Consider the following 19,513-nt stretch of genomic DNA (forward strand, 5'->3'; position numbering starts at 1 on the left):
GCATATTACCATTGTACCGGTAGAATTTTACCGTTTACATTGTTAATTTAGCAAAGTATCGATAGTTTATACACATGTACCCTTCAATTATTTTTGTTATTATTACAAGTTGTAGCCCTCAATTATCGGGATTTTTAGTTGTCATTTGTTGCATTTCCCGTATACCACCCATATCATACGTCCGAAACGTTTCTGACGCTTTAACTGTTTGAGAACCAAATGCATCACCATTGAGATTTTAAATTTGTAGCTGCTTCTACATCAAGTATGTTTGGCTAAGACAGTTTCAGTTTAGGGTTAACCTACCTCAGTGAGCTGACTGAAATATATAGTATCCGAAAGACATTCTTTGGATATCCAATCTTCCTGCTTGTTAACCAAAAATTACGATGGTCGGGATTTCCCTCGCGTTTAAAGTTGGAAAAAAACAATGGAAATTAGGAATAATCAATGATAACATGCATATTGGCTAAGTTATTCCGTTGAGTAAGTTGTTGTTTGGATGTAACAAAGGCTCGGGCTAATATTTATATTGGAGCTGAAATTTATATTGAAATTCAAACTCAAATTGAAATTTAAATTCAAACTCCAATTACATATGAAATGAATTTGAAATGCAGTGTTAAATTGAACATGGAAATTGCATAATTGATTCATATTGTTCAAGTAACATGCTTTATGAACCATCAAGCTAAAAGACAATATTGATTGAGTTCAAAGCTGAGTTGTGAGTTGATGGGGTTGTCACACTTATCACATGGTGGGAATAAAGTACTCATATGGAAGAGATAGATTGTTTTGTTATGCACAACCCATCCCATCTGAATGAAAATATACATACAATATAATCAAACCAAAACATACATACACAACAAATTTATACATAACAATGTTCAAATAATGTACCCACAACGAAATTAATCCGATGAAAAAGGGTTATTTCTAACGAAGTCCGGAACATTATTTTCCAAATAATGTTCTCATAACAATATTCAAATAATGTACCCACAACAATGTTTAATTGATTTGTTATTTAATTTTCAATATGCATTATGTTGAAGGTAAAAAAGACCTGTTTTCACAACGCGAAAGTCAATTTCGCGTTGCGATTTTCTCGTTTCGATTGTTGCTATAGTCAAATTCGCAACGCGAAAGTAAAATTCGCGTTGCGATTGTTGCGAAAGTCAAATTCGCATTGCGATTTTTGCGTTGCGAATTTGATTTTCACGTTGTATATTTGACTACATAAAATACAAATGAAAAAGATAAAAGACAACAATCTGATAAGTGATAACAACTGAACAGATCATAGCAATATTCAAACTCAAGTTACTAATGCATGTCTAATTGAAAATGTATGCATTCACACATAAAATACACATAATACAACGTTTGCATTTAAAAATCACATAAGTTAATAAGTCCCAAAAAGTGAAGCCGGTTATGATTGAGATTTTGATTTTGATTGCGATTTTGATTTCCTTTTGCTTGACACCATATAAGCTTTGGATTTTGATGATGATACATATTTTGGTAGAGGAAAAGATGATTGTGATGGCACTGGTGATCCACAGGTCAACATTGTATGACCATTTTCCTTGCACCGACTACATGTTGATATACTCTTCTCTTCACCCTTAGACGGTATACGATCGTGATTTTTTGGTCGGCTAAGTAGCCTGCTGTTCATGACTGGTGGCAAAACTGTTTGTAAGTCATCTGGTATGTCTCACTCAGAAGGATGTGAAATAGGGTAGACAATCTCGGCATAAGTCTGTCGATATACTTCTGTAGTGTAGCAATCCATAGCGTATGATCTTGAATCATCTTGGTTTAGATGAAGAGCAACTTTTATAATATGGCCACACGGATAACTAGATGTTTGCCATTTCATACAACTACACGTCTTTGCATTTAGATCGACAAGCCCATTTAAGTTATTATCCAATACTTCAAACAAAGTGTTTGAACATGGTTCAACTCTCCATGACGTTGGCTTCACAACACGTTACGTTATCTTTTTTCAGTCCATGGTGTAACACGACGTTCCAATGTTCCTGTAAATTTAAATAAATAATACTTAGTAAAATATATATTAAATATGATAAGTTATGAATTTAAAGAAATAATACATGCATGGTTTCTTTTCTTGTAGTACCAATGTTGAATAGAGGCTCGAAAAAACTCCATTAACATAGTAATGGGTAATTTTCGGGAATGAGGACTTAGAGAGTTGATTGATTCTGCACTATTAGACGTCATGAAACCATATCTTGCTCCAAGTTGATGTACTCTTGACCATCTTTCAAACCCGACATCTTCTAGTGTTTGAGTACATTGAGGCAAAATACGTCTTAAACAATTTATATGCTTATTAAAATCCACTTCCCGATAAGCTTTTACAACCTTCCAGTATGTCCATTTGTGATTTTTTATACCAGCAGACCTTGATTTTAGATTTTTGTACAAATTAACACCACAAAGTCCATGAAAAGCATCTGGGAAACACCTTCTAACAGCGTTGTCAATTAAGTTTGCCCTATCTGATATGATTGTCAGATTGCTAATAGGACCTATAAAATCCCTAAGATGCCCCATAAACCATGTCCATGAAACATAGGTTTCAGATTTGCCAACCCCGTAAGCTATTGGCAGTATCCCATTATTAGCATCCATGGCTACTGCTAATAAGTTTACTCCAAGGTATCGACCTTTCAAATGTGCTTCGTCAACTATAATAGATGGACGCATGCAAGTAATAAACGAACAAATCTACAAAATAATATACACAAGAAATATAATCATTTAAATGTGAAATGCATGTAACTAACAAAAATGAGTCAACAAAATTATATTGATTTACTAACCGCAGCACCAATGGCGATAAACAGCAACTCAAAGCGTCCATCTCTATCTATTTTGATATGAGTTACCGACCCATGATTTTTCAGCTTTAAATTGTGATAATAAGCCGGCAGTTGGGCAAACGATGCTTCTGACATTTGGCTCTCCAAGCTTGAGAATATGAGATACTAATCTTGAACCGAGAATTCATGTCAGTCATAATTTCATGTCCCCGATATACCCTGCCATTCAAAAACATTAACTCAGCCAGAAAACCACCCAACACCTTTTTTTTTACCTGTCTATGGTGAGGAAAAACTTGGGTTCTTGAACATGTATGTTTATCAATAAAAGTCTTAACTTGAAACATTTCGCAATCTTTTATCATATTTGCAATCATACGCCACGTACAGTTTTTGTCAATCATACACCTTGTTTCGAAATGATCTTTGCTTGATTTGTTAACTTTTAGTTGATAACCATCTTCCACACATTTTGTATACAAAGCTATCTTCAAGTCTTCCTTTGTATCAAAACAATCATATTTCTTTATATGAATAACTTTTGTGTAACAATCAACTGTTATATTTACCAACTTTTCTTCCGGCATCTGAAGTAATTCTAGCATATTCCAGTTATACTTCTGTGGCATTTTCTTCTTTTTCTTTTCTTCGAGGACTTCTTTTTCTTCTTTTTATTCTTCAGAGTTATATGAATTACAGAATGGATGTTCAACATGTTCATTCACAGTCGTAACTTCCTCCTCATTATCATCAACAACATCTTCCTTGGCAGCGGCTGTTTCATCATCAAAATTTGGCTATTGACCAATATCAAAATCATTACACGCAAGGTTTGTTTCTTCTTCTGAAACATCATCAAAATCCGAGTATTGACAAAGATCAAAGTTCAGGTATTGACCAAGATCAAATTTCGAATACTGACTAGTACTCACAATTTTTTCTATTGGCTCATCATCGTCTAACTGGTCAATACGAAAATCGGAATTTGGTGCTAAAAGTTTATTGGGATTTGGATTAGGAAAAGGTTGTGGGTTTTGAGATTGTGTTTGATATTGTGTTTGGTATTGGAAATATGGTGAAAAAAAATTTTCTTGGTGATGAAATTGTGGTGGAACCATTAAATTTTAAGGTTGATAATAACGTTGTACATTGTGAGCACCATAAACTGGGGTTGAAGAACTTAGTTGATTACTACCCGCTACTGACCCAACTTCACTACTTCTAGGTTCAACAAGATACAATGTAACATCATCTTCTTGCGAAACACTAATGTAAGCAATGAATCGTTCAACATCTTTATTGTCGGTTAACAAATAAACTTTACATTTTCTCTGATAAGACAGCCTAAATCCACTTAAAGGTTCTAAATTCAATTTCTTTGCAACACGTAACATTAGAGTTTTATAAGTTAACTTTTTTAATGACGATTTTAGTTGAAGATTCATGTGTAAAGACATATATCGTAAAACACCATGAACATTCTCCCATGACCCTCCAAAACACAAATCTATCCAAACATGACCAACATTAGATGAATTCATTCTACAAATTGTAAATTAATTTACTAAACAAACGAGCTATAAACTACATATCATCACTAACTTAGAGAAGAACATACCTTTATTAAGTTGATAGTTGATAATTTGGGAAAAAAATCATTGAAAAATTATATAGAAATAAAATTATGTAAAAAAAATTAGAGATGGGGAAGGATGTCATTGGATATAGGAACGGATGTCGCTAGAGAGAGTGATAGATGGAGATATAATGAGTTGTGATTTAGGGATTTAGGTTATGAGTTGCTGATGTTGCGTAGTTATATACCCAAAACATTTGTGTTGCGAAAATAAAACCTATTGCGAAATTAAAATTCATGTTGCGAATTCGAAAATCGAGTTGCGAATTCAGAAATCGAGTTGCGAATTTGAAATTCAGTGTTGCGAATTTGGAAATCGCATTGTGAATTTGGAAATCGCGTTGCAAATTTGACTTCTGTTTTGCGATTTACAGATTAGCGTTGCGAATTTGGAAAATCGCAATGCGATTTACATATTCGCATGTCCAGTTTGAACTTCTTAATACTTTTCGATCTCCGTGGCCGTGACACTTCCTCAATTTGAACTGTTTGGTCAATGAGAAACTTCCTCTTTTCTCAGACCAGATTTCGATATTTAAAAATAGTACAGGAACTAGCGTCATAATTAAACCAAAATAGGGAACTACTATTTCCGCAAAACCCGCGTAAAGTATCATTTCATGGAAGCGTGTGAAGCTTGCACGCGCGCGTAAAACCCCATTTTTCTTACACTTTCAGTTTCGGACAAACTAAAAAACAAAAGAAAAAACTTCATTTGTAACTTTCTCTTACACCTTCCTAACTCGGGATTGTCTCAGGAAAGGCAGGTTAATATACGGCTAATATATGGCGTTACCGGATACATTAAAAGATATTTAACAAATTCGGTTTAGCGCTACCGGAAATGTTGACTAATAATAATGTAGTAGGTCTAAGTCATGAAGAAATATTAAAAAATTGTGCAACCGGCAAACTTAACTTGTCGGTTCGTGTCGATCCAAATTAAAAATGTGTCGATCCAAAACGATATAACAGGTAAAACTATGACAAAACCGGTATTGAAATGATAAAACCGGTAAAGCGCTACCGGATACATTTAAAGTGTCGGTACTTTAATATAAGGATCGACACTTCGTGAATTTAAAAGAGAAGCAGTTTTAAATCCTATAAAGTGTCGATACTTTAAAAAAATGTATCGATCCAAAATGATATACCATGTAAAAATATGATAAAACCGGTATCAAAATGATAAAACCGGTAAAACGTTACCGGATATATTGAAAGTGTCGATACTTTATATAAGGATCGACACTTTGTGAATTTAAAAGAGAAGCAGTTTTAGCGCCTATAATGTCGATACTATAAAATATGATAAAACCGGTATCAAAATGATAAAACCGATAAAATGATACCGGATGTCGATACTTTCGTAAGTACGTGTAATAAATTATCGACACTTTCAAAGAAATAGGTAATTATCCTTTCGAAAGTATCGACACCTGACATAAAAGTATCGACACTTTTGTATTTGTATCGATTAAAAATAAATAACATATCCGATGAAAATATAAAGGCCATATATAAATATCCTCTGAAAATCGATATAATGGACGAGTTTTTGAAATCGAAGCGTAATTGTTGCTGCATTTCAAAAGGCGTTTCTAAAGCGATGTTTGTTTATTTGTTGATGCAGTCGAATCGAAAAGTATGTTGTCGAAACCCTAGTTTTTTATTATTACAGTAATAGCGAATAGAGTTTTTATGTATTGTTTGGGGTTTTGGAGTAAAGAAGCATTTGAGACCGATTGCAGGTAGAAAGTGATATTGAAGGTAAAATATAAATGTCGATACTTTTATTAAATATTATAGGTAGAAAATGATATTATAGGTTGTATAAATGTGCCGACACATTTTGTAGTGGCCATTCAAATTCTTTTGAAGAAAACCGTTTTACCACAAGAGTAGTTATCTATATTTGTATATTGAATAAAGTGTATGTAACAAAATAATTTGATTTGCGTAAACTGATATACGAAGGAAAAATAGAGTCAATGGGTTGGAAAATTGTTGGTGGCGCAGATGACTTTGAAATTGAGGACGAGACTCGAAAGCAACCAAAGGGTGGATATATGTACTTATAGTAAGTATCAATGTCTTTTTGTTATTATTGTTGAAATGGTAATTGGATTAAAGTATCGATAAACTTTAAATTGATTACAAATTTTAAATGTTGACAGTATGGCCGAATGCAAAAGGATGAAGGAAGATGGCACACAGAGCAGTTCGGTATGTAAAATGAAATTGACATTGAGTAGTATTTAGTGTTAATGTATTGATTAAGAAACGTTTATGTTTAATATTAGGTGACAAAAGATGTGAGGTCCAAATGGAATTCAATGAGTGATGCTGAAAAGGAACCTTACATCACACAGTCAAGGAATGATAGTAAAGAATACAAAGAACGGAGGAAAGCACATGAAAATAAGGTATTCATTAAACTTGTAAATACGTTGATACAAAATATATAAGAACTATAACATTATATATTGTTAAAAAATGTAGGAAGTGTCGACAAGATGCAGCATTAAAAGGGTGAATTCATTAATTAAACACCTTAAGGAGAAGGGTCAATTGAATGTGCTGGGAGAAATAGGTTTTGGATCGTTGGTAGGAGTAAGGGATCGACCTATTCGGAGGGAATTGTGTCGATCCTTGATGGCGCAATTTGATGTCAGACAATGTATTGCTAAGTATGGTGATTTTTCATTTCCTCTCGGGATCCCATGTGCTGCAGCCGTATTGGGGGTAGAAAATGAAGGCAAAAGTGTTGTAGAAGTCTGTAAGAGTAAGGACTGGAAAGCACTTGCCTCCAAATATGGTTTGAAGCAGAAGGTGACATATGCTGAAATTGAAGAGGAAATAAAGTGGATCTTACGTTGGGGATGAGCTGAAGGCCAGAGTTCTATTATACCTTGTCGGTATCTTTCTTTGTCCAACGGGTCATACGTCAACGAACAAGGAACATATGAAGCTCATTTGCGATGAAGGCTTGAAGGGTGAATTCAATTGGGCTGAATATATCCATTCGAGATTGATTGAATCAATAATCACCTTTAAAAAGGGCAGCCAGAGATACTTCAAAGGGTGCATAGCAATCTTAGAGGTAAATGAGTTGAAGAACTTTTTTGTGTTTTTATATATAAAAAAATAAAGTTTATTATAAATGCAGGTTGTACTGTTCAATTTTTGGTCGGGCTGTGAGGCAGTGTCGGCTTATGAAAGAACCGGAGTGGCACGCATCCGTGCATGGGGGAAGGAAGAGGTGGTTAGAGTGATGGTGAAGTTGAAGTTGGATAGAGCGAAGAAGCAAGAAAGGGTAATAAATGTAATTAAATAATATTAAGAATATAATAAATGTCTTAATATTGTAATTTAATTTTGAAGGTTATTGGCAAGGATGTAGAGGAGGCAGAGGAGAAGAAAGGAGAGATGGTTGTATTGGGGGATGACGGTGAGTGGGACGACGGTGAGGGAAAACATAGTAACTTCGACATTTTGATGTCTGAATTGGCTGATATCAAAAAAATCCAATTTGATATCATGCAAAGATAATCAAGAGTCGAAGAGAAACTTGAGAGAGTCGAAGATACACTTGAGAGGCATAAAAGGGGTAGTGGAAGGAAAAATAGATGGAGTGGTGAAAGAAGTAGAGGTGTTGAGGGGTGAAGTGGTGAAAGAAGTTGGGGTGTTAAGGGGTGATATTAAGATGGTGACGGATGAAAAATTTGAGGGAGTGGTGAAGGAGGTTGTGGAATTGAGGAGTGAACTTACGGGGGTGAAGGGGTGGTTGATAAATACTTGGATGAAGGAGATCAATTGAAGGGTGAAATAAAAGAGATGAAGAGCTATGTAGAAAAAACATACGATGAACTGAAAAAATATGAAGAAGAAAAGAGGAAGGAGGAAGAAGAAGAGATGAAAGAAATGAGGAGGAAGGAAGTCGATGTCATTTATACACCAGAGAGTGTTATAGCAGCAAATTTGGATTCGGAATGTCCTGCACCCCAGAAGAAGAAGTAGAAGGTAAGTTGAATAAAAGAAAATTTAATTTGATTTTTATTATGTTGTTGTGACAAAAATTTGTATGCAAAATTGTAGGTTGAAAAAGCGGATATTCCAAGCGGAATTGATGACATCGAAGCTGCAATTTGTGATTATTTATGGAATAGTGAGTTAGAATCGGAGTAAGTGAAATATATTGCTTTGTGAGTTATATTTAAATATTTCATGACAACATATTAATCCTAATGATTCATACAGATATTCTGTAATCTCAATGGGAAATCAATTCGCTAGTGTATACGACGTTGCAACGTTGAAGCCTACGGAATGGGTTGGCGGTGTGGTAAGTAGAAAGTAGAAAATTTTAAAACTTATTGAATATGTTCTGATTGTGTAATTAATTTTGTTAGGTTATTGATTTGCTCGCCTGGACAGTATGCTACGATTCTCAGAAGTCACTCCGGAGGATTGGCTACCTTCCATACCACTTAACGGTGAGTTAAATTAATAAATGGAGATAAGTAGTGTTATAGACGGTAAATTAATAATGTTTGTTGCGTAATTGCAGCAGCAGGCGTTGGATGCCAACATCAAAGAAAGTGTTGAGAGTATTACTACCTTCTGGGGTCCCATATTGAATAACTATGTGAAATTCACCGACTGTGAGAAGGTAAAACACCATACCAATTGCAAATGGTATTTTCGGATATAGAATGTTGAATTTTGTCAAATTGGGTGTGAATTTTGTTGCAGATCATGATCACAATAAACTACCATAATTCACATTGGTATCTGTTGGTGTTGGATATGGTAGATCGTGTTGCAACAATATATGATAGTATGTTTACAACTGAAGCAGCTAAACAGAGAGTGAAGGATGCTAAGAGATTGGTATGTATGTATGTATGAAAGGACATTATGTAAATTATAATACATAATTTTTTTGGATCATAACTTCTTCTATTTTAATGCAGATTAAAATATTAGATTTTTATAATAAGAAATGCATTTGGGTTGAATCCTGTGGATCTCTAGGAAAGTATCCCTTAAAAAATTTCAAATTTGTGGAGCATAAGAAGAATAAGCAATTGAATGGGTATGAGATGTTATCACAAATAGAAAGCTTAATTTATGCAGTATTCATCATAATTGACATGTGTGGTTTTCAAATTTTGTAACAGACATGATTGCGGCATGTATGTGATGATGTGGATGGAATCGATCGGTTCTACAGGGGCAACTGGTGATTTTGTAAGTGGAAAGAAAAATTCGTTTGTGGTAAAATTGTTAAAAGTCGTAGATTGAATGATGTAGTTTACAATACTTAACGTTCTGACAATTTGAATATAGGTTGTTGGAGAGTGGGATCGATTGCGAATATTAAATGATCTCGTAAGACAAAATCAAAATCAACGAAGACAGGAGATAACAAAAGATGCCATGATACATAAGAATAACAAAATGATGCAATGATGTAAATGTAGGGTTAATTTTGTATAAGATTTATAATTTTGTATACGATTTATAATTTTGTATGTGAATAATTATGAATGAGATGAGAAAAGTTAGCAGTATGTTGTTGTACATGTTTCTTATACACATTAAGGGTCATGTTGATACTTACGATATATGGAGATTGTTGTCTGTATTATACCAAATGTCATCTTAATTGTCATCATGTGCGAGAATGAATGGCCATTCCATATATATTGAGGGTATGTACAATAACTACAAAATTCACTTTAAAGTAAAAGGCAAATTTACAATATGGCAAACAGGGTGCAACCATAAAGTGTCGATCCATATATAAAAGTGTCGATCCCATAACATCGAAACCCAAAAGTATAATGTAATAGGTAATTTTTCAATCTAATCGGTACAAGTATACCGATTTTATGAGAGAATAGGTCTAAATAATGTATCGACACTTTTGTAGTTTGTGTCGATATTTTTGGTCCAGAATGAATGGCAAACAGGGTGCAACAATAAAATGTCGATCCATATATAAAAAGTGTCGATACGATAAACATCGAAACCCATAAGTATAATGTAATAGGTAATTTTTCAATCTAACCGGTACAAGTATACCGGTTTTATGAGAGAATAGGTCTACATAATGTATCGACACTTTTGTAGTTTGTGTCGATATTTTTGGTCCATAATGAATGGCAAACAGGGTGCAACAATAAAGTGTCGATCCATATATAAAAAGTGTCGATCTCATAAACATCGAAACCCATAAGTATAATGTAATAGGTAATTTTTCAATCTAACCGGTACAAGTATACCGGTTTTATGAGAGAATAGGTCTAAATAATGTGTCGACACTTTTGTAGTTTGTGTCGATATTTTTGGTCCATAATGAATGGCAAACAGGGTGCAACCATAAAGTGTCGATCCATATATAAAAAGTGTCAATCCCATAAACATCGAAACCCAAAAGTATAATGTAATAGGTAATTTTTCAATCTAATCGGTACAAGTATACCGATTTTATGAGAGAATAGGTCTAAATAATGTATCGACACTTTTGTAGTTTGTGTCGATATTTTTGGTCCAGAATGAATGGCAAACAAGGTGCAACAATAAAGTGTCGATCCATATATAAAAAGTGTCGATCCGATAAACATCGAAACCCATAAGTATAATGTAATAGGTAATTTTTCAATCTAATCGGTACAAGTATACCGGTTTTATGAGAGAATATGTCTAAATAATGTATCGACACTTTTGTAGTTTGTGTCGATATTTTTTGTCCAGAATGAATGGAAAACAGGGTGCAACAATAAAGTGTCGATCCATATATAAAATGTATCGATCCGATAAACATCGAAACCCATAAGTATAATGTAATAGGTAATTTTTCAATCTAATCGGTACAAGTATACCGATTTTATGAGAGAATAGGTCTAAATAATATATCGACACTTTTGTAGTTTGTGTCAATATTTTTGGTCCAGAATGAATGGCAAACATGGTGCAACCATAAAGTGTCGATCCATATATAAAAAGTGTCGATCCCATAAACATCGAAACCCAAAAGTATAATGTAATAGGTAATTTTTCAATCTAATCGGTACAAGTATACCGGTTTTATGAGAGAATAGGTCTAAATAATGTATCGACACTTTTGTAGTTTGTGTCGATATTTTTGGTCCAGAATGAATGGCAAACAAGGTGCAACAATAAAGTGTCGATCCATATATAAAAAGTGTCGATCCCATAAACATCGAAACCCAAAAGTATAATGTAATAGGTAATTTTTCAATCTAATCGGTACAAGTATACCGGTTTTATGAGAGAATAGGTCTAAATAATGTATCGACACTTTTGTAGTTTGTGTCGATATTTTTGGTCCAGAATGAATGGCAAACAAGGTGCAACAATAAAGTGTCGATCCATATATAAAAAGTGTCGATCTGATAAACATCGAAACCCATAAGTATAATGTAATAGGTAATTTTTCAATCTAACCGGTACAAGTATACCAGTTTTATGAGAGAATTGGTATATAATATGTATCGACACCGTTTAATATTTTGTCGATACTAATTTAAATATCAAGTGTTTTTCCACAGTTCATTATATATAGTACTCTAAATCGAAAAACCCTAAACATAAAGGCAAGTAGGTATAAATGTGTCGGTACTTTATGTCCAGAATGGAATAAAAATGTGTCAATACCTTGTCAAAAAGTGTCGACATTTACATATCGGAACCTAGAATTATAATGTAATAGATAATTTTGTAATATAACCGGTATAAATATACCGGTTTTATGAGCGAATAGGTCTATAACCTATATCGACACTTTTTAATATTGTGTCGGTACTTTATGTCCAGAATAGAAGAAAAATGTGTCGATACCTTGTCAAAAAGTGTCGACATTTACACATCGGAACCCAGAATTATAATGTAATAGATAATTTTGTAATATAACCGGTATAAATATACCGGTTTTATGAGCGAATAGGTCTACAACCTATATCGACACTTTTTAATATTGTGTCGCTAATTTTAAGTAACGCGGTTTTTCTTCCTTCATTCAAAATATTTATATGTACATGTTTCTTATACACAATAGGAGTCATGTTGATACTTACGATATATGGAGATTGTTGTCATTCCATTCCGTCTTCGAAAAAATCAGTTGATGTAGGCTGTGTGCTTGTACTCAAACTGAGATTGACTTGAGGACATGTTAGTTTGTTATGTCCCTCACCGTTGCAGTACCCACATCGCCTAAATTTCTTCTCGACCTTGTTCTTCGGCACTTCTTTTTGCTTGCGTTGTTTTCGTTGAGGGTCACGAACGTTGTTTACTACAATGCTCTGGTTGACTGAATCATTCAAACCAAACGAGTTTTCTAATTCTTCTATTAGTTTTTTCATCTCATCTCTTGCGGTTTTGAAAGACTCTTCTGTCTTTGATGCAATGTAGCATAACCTACTTGACGTTGAACGTAGAGCAGCGAACCTTGCCATTTGCATCACTTCTGGAGACACATTCAAATCAACATAACTGGGTGCAGAAGCCTTCGCATTATTAGTCCACTTACTTTTAATCAAAGTCTCGGGCAAATATGTGTAGTCCAAGTGCTTCAAAATGTGAAGTTGATGGCGACACGGAAGTTCAACGGTCTCGAATTTTTTGCAGGAGCAAATTAGAGTTTTCGTACGAGAATCAAAACCAATTTCAAATTTCCTATTTTTTCTGCGTACTTTGACAAAATATAATGTTGACATTCATCTGATAAGGACTTAATCTCTGCCTCAATCCGGTACAATGTCTCCCGTATAAGTTCATCTTGGAACACACGAAAAGATTCGCGGGTAAAAATCGCAGCGGCATGGCTTTCAAGGTCGACCAGTTTTGTGATCTGGAAGGGCTTTGTATGGGAACTTAAGTAATCCTCTTTCAACTCGTTCATACACATTCTACTAATTCCATCTTCAATTGCACGAACAACATCTAAATATGTCTTCTTGTGTTTCAGTGCAATAGCTAGTGAAGTATTCATAGACTCGCACCTTTGTGTTGAGCGAATATTGGCAAAGAAATGACCGGTTAGATATGCTTGTGCCCATAAGTGTCGTGTATTTCCCTTCTCAATCACCCATGGATGCTTTTGGACGTTGAATTCTGAAACAACCGAACGCCATTGAATATCAAATTCCTCGGTTGTCCACCAGGAAGCCATGCATTTTGAGAATGCTGCTGTAAACTTTGAGTCACCAATGTTAGCTTGTGCATTGCGAGAAAGATGCCAAGAATATAATATGTGCTTAGCATAAGGGATAACAGATTTGATAGCCCTCTGCATTGCCCTATCCCCATCGGTGACAACTGAAATAGGTAATTTATTCATCATGGCTTCTAAAAAATTCTGTAGCACCCACTCGAAAGATTGAGACGTCTCGTCAGCGATTATGGCAGTGGCAAACACAATTATGTTATGGTGATGATTGACACCAACAATAGGCATAATTGGTCGACCATACAAATTATCTTTGTACGTTGTGTCGAACGCAATTACATCACCGAAGCATGTGTAATCCGATCTCGATGTAGAATCCGACCAAATAAGATTATACAATGCCCCCGATTCGTCCACCGAGTATGTCATAAAAAACCCGGGATCATCATGTTTCTTATAATCAAAGTAGGCAATAAGCGCATTCACATCCCCATCGACGATTTCCTTTGCTTTACCTCTTTGAAGTGCATTGTAGATGTCTTTATGTGTAAATCCAACATTATGATAGCCCCCTGTCTGCTGCGTTAAATAGTTCATTACTTGTGACGTGCCAACACCGACCTCTTTCAATGTTGTTGCCTTATCGATATCAGCCTTACTTACAGCTCTATTAGAACGCATAAATGGTGTCATAGCAGGTGTGCACAATGCATGATTATGTTTCTGATCAGACTTACTTATAACCCACTGATCGTTTGTATTTGTTGTTGTAACTATGACTTTAGCCTTACATCCTGTTCTTGTGACTGGCGTATGAGCACGTTGACGATCAACAGTATTGACTTTTGATACTCGAAACCCTTCTTTGGAACAACAAAATTCTTGTGTCTTCACATTCCCTTCCACGTCAAGCCGTGTTGTTCCCTTACGTTCACTAAACCCATGTTCCCGTGCGAATCCCTTGTAAAAGTACCAAGCTTGATCACGTGAACAGAAGAGCTGACCAACCAATCTGTCAGATTCATCAACATTATGTACTTCATGGCATTCCTTGGTTGGCTTAACATTGTCTACATCTGTATTATCCATGGCAAAAATTTTGTTGTGCAAGTTCAGTGGTCTAGGAGTTTATGGAGATGTAAGCAAAGGTTCATTTTGAACATGTTTCAGTCGTGCTGCTTTCAATAGGATGTGGTATTGGTAGTGGTAGTTAAAAGGGTTGGTACAACATTAAATTTGCAGTACATATTTAGGTATGTACAATAACTACAAGTATCGACCCAAAAAACATCAAAACCAATAATTATAATGTAATAGGTAAATTAACAATGTAACAAGTATCGACCCAAACGAGGTGCACGCATAATATATTAGGTCAACATAAAGTATCGACACTTATTAAAAGTATCGATCCCGAAAACATCGAAACCAATAATTATAATGTATTAGGTAAATTTACAATGTAACCGATATAAATATACCGGTTTTATGCTAAAATAGGTCAGCATATAGTATCGACACTTGTTAAAGTTGTGTCGATACTTACGGTCTAGAATGAATGCCAAAAAAGGTGTACCCTTAAAGTTTCGATACATTTATTAAAAAAGTATCGATCCCTAAAACATCAAAACCAATAAGTATAATGTTCAATGAAACTGGTATAATTATACCGATTTTATGAGAGAATATGTCTAAATCATGTATCGATACTTTTTTAGTTTGTGTCGATATTTTTGTCCAGAATGAAATATTAAAACCAACGAGGTGCAAGCATAAAGTGTCGATACTTACGGTCTAGAATGAATGCCAAAAAAGATGTATCCTTAAAAAGTGTTGATACATTTATTAAAAAAATATCGATTCCTAAAACATCGAAACCCATAAGTATAATGTAATAGGTAAATGGTCAATGAAACCGGTATAATTATACCGGTTTTATGAGAGAATAGGTCTAAATCATGTATCGACACTTTTTTAGTTTGTGTCGATATTTTTGTCCAGAATGAAATATTAATGCCCAACGAGGTGCAAGCATAAAGTGTCGATACTTTTATAAAAAGTTTCGACACTTTATGAAATATCGAAACCGATAATTATAATATAATAGGTAAATTTGTAATGTTACCGGTATAAATATACCGAATTACTTATAAAATATGTCAATATAAACGCTACCTATTACATTATATAAACGCTACCTAATATGTTATTGTACTTGATAATATTTCCCGTTAAATACCTATTTTATTATATAAGCATTATCTATTACATTATATAAGCGTTACCTAATATGCTATTGTACTTGATAATATTTCCGATTAAATAATATAACATAACCGATTTAAATTTTAACCGATCACGTCGTATATTAACCGCTTTTTAGGCGTCGCACCGCATAAATACCTCCTTACTCGCTTGACTCACAAATGACCTAGTAAAGGAAATTGGTCCATTTTCATTTTTTTTGAAGAATGGGCAACTGTAACGGTGCTCCTTCCGCCGATAACCAGTCCCGACCGACCACCAACTCCGGCGGTAATCCCCACCATGACATCAATGTCATACATGCTGATGCATCGGCTCCAAGACCCCCCAAAACCTCCAACCCTCCACCAGTCGTCCTCTGCTGCCCCCAACCACCACAGAGCTACCTCCACTGCTCCAAAGATCGGTCGTGTGCTCGGCCGTCCCATGGAGGATGTCCGGTCAATTTACGACTTCGGTCGTGAGCTCGGGCGTGGGCAGTTCGGTGTTACCTACTTGGTAACTCATAAAGAAACCAAGCAGCAATTCGCTTGTAAATCTATCCCACCCGTAAGCTTATCAACCATGATGATATCGAAGACGTCCGCCGTGAAGTCCAGATTATGTACCACCTCACCGGCCACTGGTTTCCGCACCAAAACAAAACTATGATATTATATATCTGATTATGTCATAGATGTAGTTGTTTTAGAGATTTAAAGTTAACGGGTTTGACAGAAATATTGTGGAGCTGAAGGGGGCTTATGAGGACAGGCACTTCGTGCATCTGATAATGGAGCTTTGTGCGGGAGGGGAGTTGTTTGACCGCATTATAGCGAAAGGTCATTATTCAGAGAGGAAGGCGGCAAATTTGTGCCGGCAGATGGTAACGGTGGTGCATAACTGTCATTCCATGGGGGTTATGCATAGGGACTTAAAGCCTGAGAATTTCTTGTTCTTAAGTAAGAACGAGGATTCTCCATTGAAGGCTACGAATTTCTGCCTCTCTGTATTTTTTAAGCCAGGTAAGCAATTTTGGTTTCTCTGATTTGAATATGTTTGATTTTGTTGAGATGGAACTTATGATTACTATTAGTGCTGTGAAAATGTGATCAAAAGATTTATCGATGATAAAAGGGAGGGATACTAAATTTCCATCCTAGAAAGGCTATTTGGAGCTATATGGTTGTATCCATGAGTTGGATTTCCTTTTCTGTCTATGGTTTCTAGATGTTTTACAACAAATCGTTACTATTTAAAGTTAGTACTAAAATTTCGTCTTTTGTCAGCAATTTATCTGAGTAATGTAGGCCAAGATGGTTACTTTTTTCCTCAAACTTACTTCTGAAAACTTATTGACGATGAATTTCAACTAGAAATTTCTTTACTGATGCATGCAGGAGATGCTTTTAAGGATCTTGTTGGAAGTGCTTATTATGTAGCTCCAGAAGTATTGCGCCGACGCTATGGACATGAAGCTGATATTTGGAGTGCTGGGGTGATTCTTTACATTCTCCTTAGTGGGGTCCCGCCATTCAACGGAGGTGAATTGATTTCTCTGTTACATTATGAAATATTAATAAGTAAGCTAAAAATTTCAGGAAACTGAAAAGTAGATAATATAATGGGAAATAACAATGAGGTTTTCTGGCCTAAATGTTCCAACCTGAGTAGTACCAAAGACTTCTACTCTATTTCAGGCTACTGGCCGATGGCAGCAATGTGGCAACACATTTCATCGTCATTATTGATTATTCTTTCCTTCTCTCCTTTCAGGTAATTGCAGAAAGTTTATCTGAAGAGGAAATCATAGGTTTGAAGGAGATGTTCAAATCTATGGACACTGATAATAGTGGAACAATCACCTTTGAGGAGTTGAAAGCTGGCCTTCCTAAACTCGGTACTAAGCTTTCTGAGCATGAAGTGAGGCAGTTAATAGAAGCGGTATGCCTTGTCCATAGGTAATTCAAAATCAAGTATGAAGGAAAATACTAATATACCCTTTACATGACTAGCTTAATAGTATCTGGCGATACCAGTTGCTCTGTATTTTGGGTATTTATTAAACTAGTATGTAGGTTTGACCATGCTCAACATGTCATTTTTTGTTTTGCAATCCACCATCTCAGGATTTGGCCATAGTATGTTCTATGAATTTGCTATTTCTTGATTAACATGCTTTCAACTGGAATGTTAATGACAGAGGAGAACCTTTAAAAAAAAAGGATCCATGGAATCTTTCTTTTCTTTTTTTTATTTGGAGTTGTACCTGAAATATTCAAAATGTGTATAAATCCCGTTATGTAGATCATTCTTTATAACTTAGCTATATATTATAACCTGTTTGTTACTTCCCCAGGCAATGTTGATGGAAACAGAACGATTGATTACGTCGAGTTTATTACAGCTACTATGCATATGAATAGAATGGAAAGAGAACACTTGTACACTGCTTTCCAATACTTTGACAAGGACAATAGCGGGTAAGCCACCTTACCATCTTGTTTATTTATAACTGTTTTTAGTAATTTTCATTCCCCAGCCATATGCAATGGCGATAATTGAACTCATTTGTTTACTACTCAATTTAGGTACATTACAATGGAGGAGCTAGAGCAGGCCCTGAAGAAGTATAATATGGGTGATGAGAAAACAATAAAAGAGATCATTGCAGAAGTTGACACAGACGGGGTATGGTTCTTCCTCTTTAGAAACTTGTATATGTCCTTCTCTCGTTTCAGATGCTGTTTATTATTTTTTCTTAATTCAAACATACTTTAACTTCAGCTAATAGTTCTGCACAAAAGAATAAAAACTTCAGCTAATAGTGAATCCATTTCATATTAATGAAGATGCTGCAATTGGGGTATTGAATTGCTATTCTGGTTGTTTTTCTTGACCGTTGTAATTGCATCTTCTTATTTGATTTACCGTGTTCGAAAAACCGTTGTAGTTGCATCTTCATATTTGATGTACCGTGTTCCTGCAGGATGGACGAATTAACTATGATGAGTTTGTTGCGATGATGAGAAAAGGCAACCAGGAATTGGCCAATAACAGACGACGCAAGTGAAGCTGGCATGCTCAAATTCAACTCTCTACCGGTTTGATGATGTAAAAGTAAATTTTTTTATTACGACAGAAATTATTTTTGTTACGACAACAATCACACATAAACTCAGTTTCACCACCTGGAATCGAGAAACAGTTATTGTTTCCTGAAATTATTAGTGGTCTGCGCATTTTCCTGGATTTTGCTTTGCTTACATATCTGAACGTGCAGAGGCCTTGTCTACATAGGCATGTTCAGATAATTTTTCGACCAGCAGAAAGAATCAAATATTTCTTGCAGCATTATATGCGATAGGGTGGTCTTGGCAAATTGTGCAAACATTTGGCATCATTCTAATGAAATTATCGTAAAAGCAACAATATTTTGATAACAATGGTCAATCAATCAACCATCACAAGGCAAAGTTTCAACTCAGTGGATCCTACCCAACCTGTAACATGGTAACATATTGTCACATAGCATATGGACCCATAGCTAGAACAAGATTTCGAAAA

At 35.1% G+C, this 19,513-nt stretch overlaps 1 pseudogene; it reads left to right on the top strand.

Moving 5' to 3' along the window:
• Positions 1 to 16,104: 16,104 nt before the first annotated feature.
• LOC120155196 lies at positions 16,105 to 19,185 on the top strand (annotated as a pseudogene).
• The last annotated feature ends 328 nt before the right edge of the window (positions 19,186 to 19,513 follow it).

The sequence above is a fragment of the Hibiscus syriacus genome, unplaced genomic scaffold (assembly GCF_006381635.1).
Source record: "Hibiscus syriacus cultivar Baekdansim isolate YM2019G1 unplaced genomic scaffold, ASM638163v2 tig00111166_pilon, whole genome shotgun sequence".
In the NCBI taxonomy this organism is placed as follows: Eukaryota; Viridiplantae; Streptophyta; class Magnoliopsida; order Malvales; family Malvaceae; genus Hibiscus; species Hibiscus syriacus.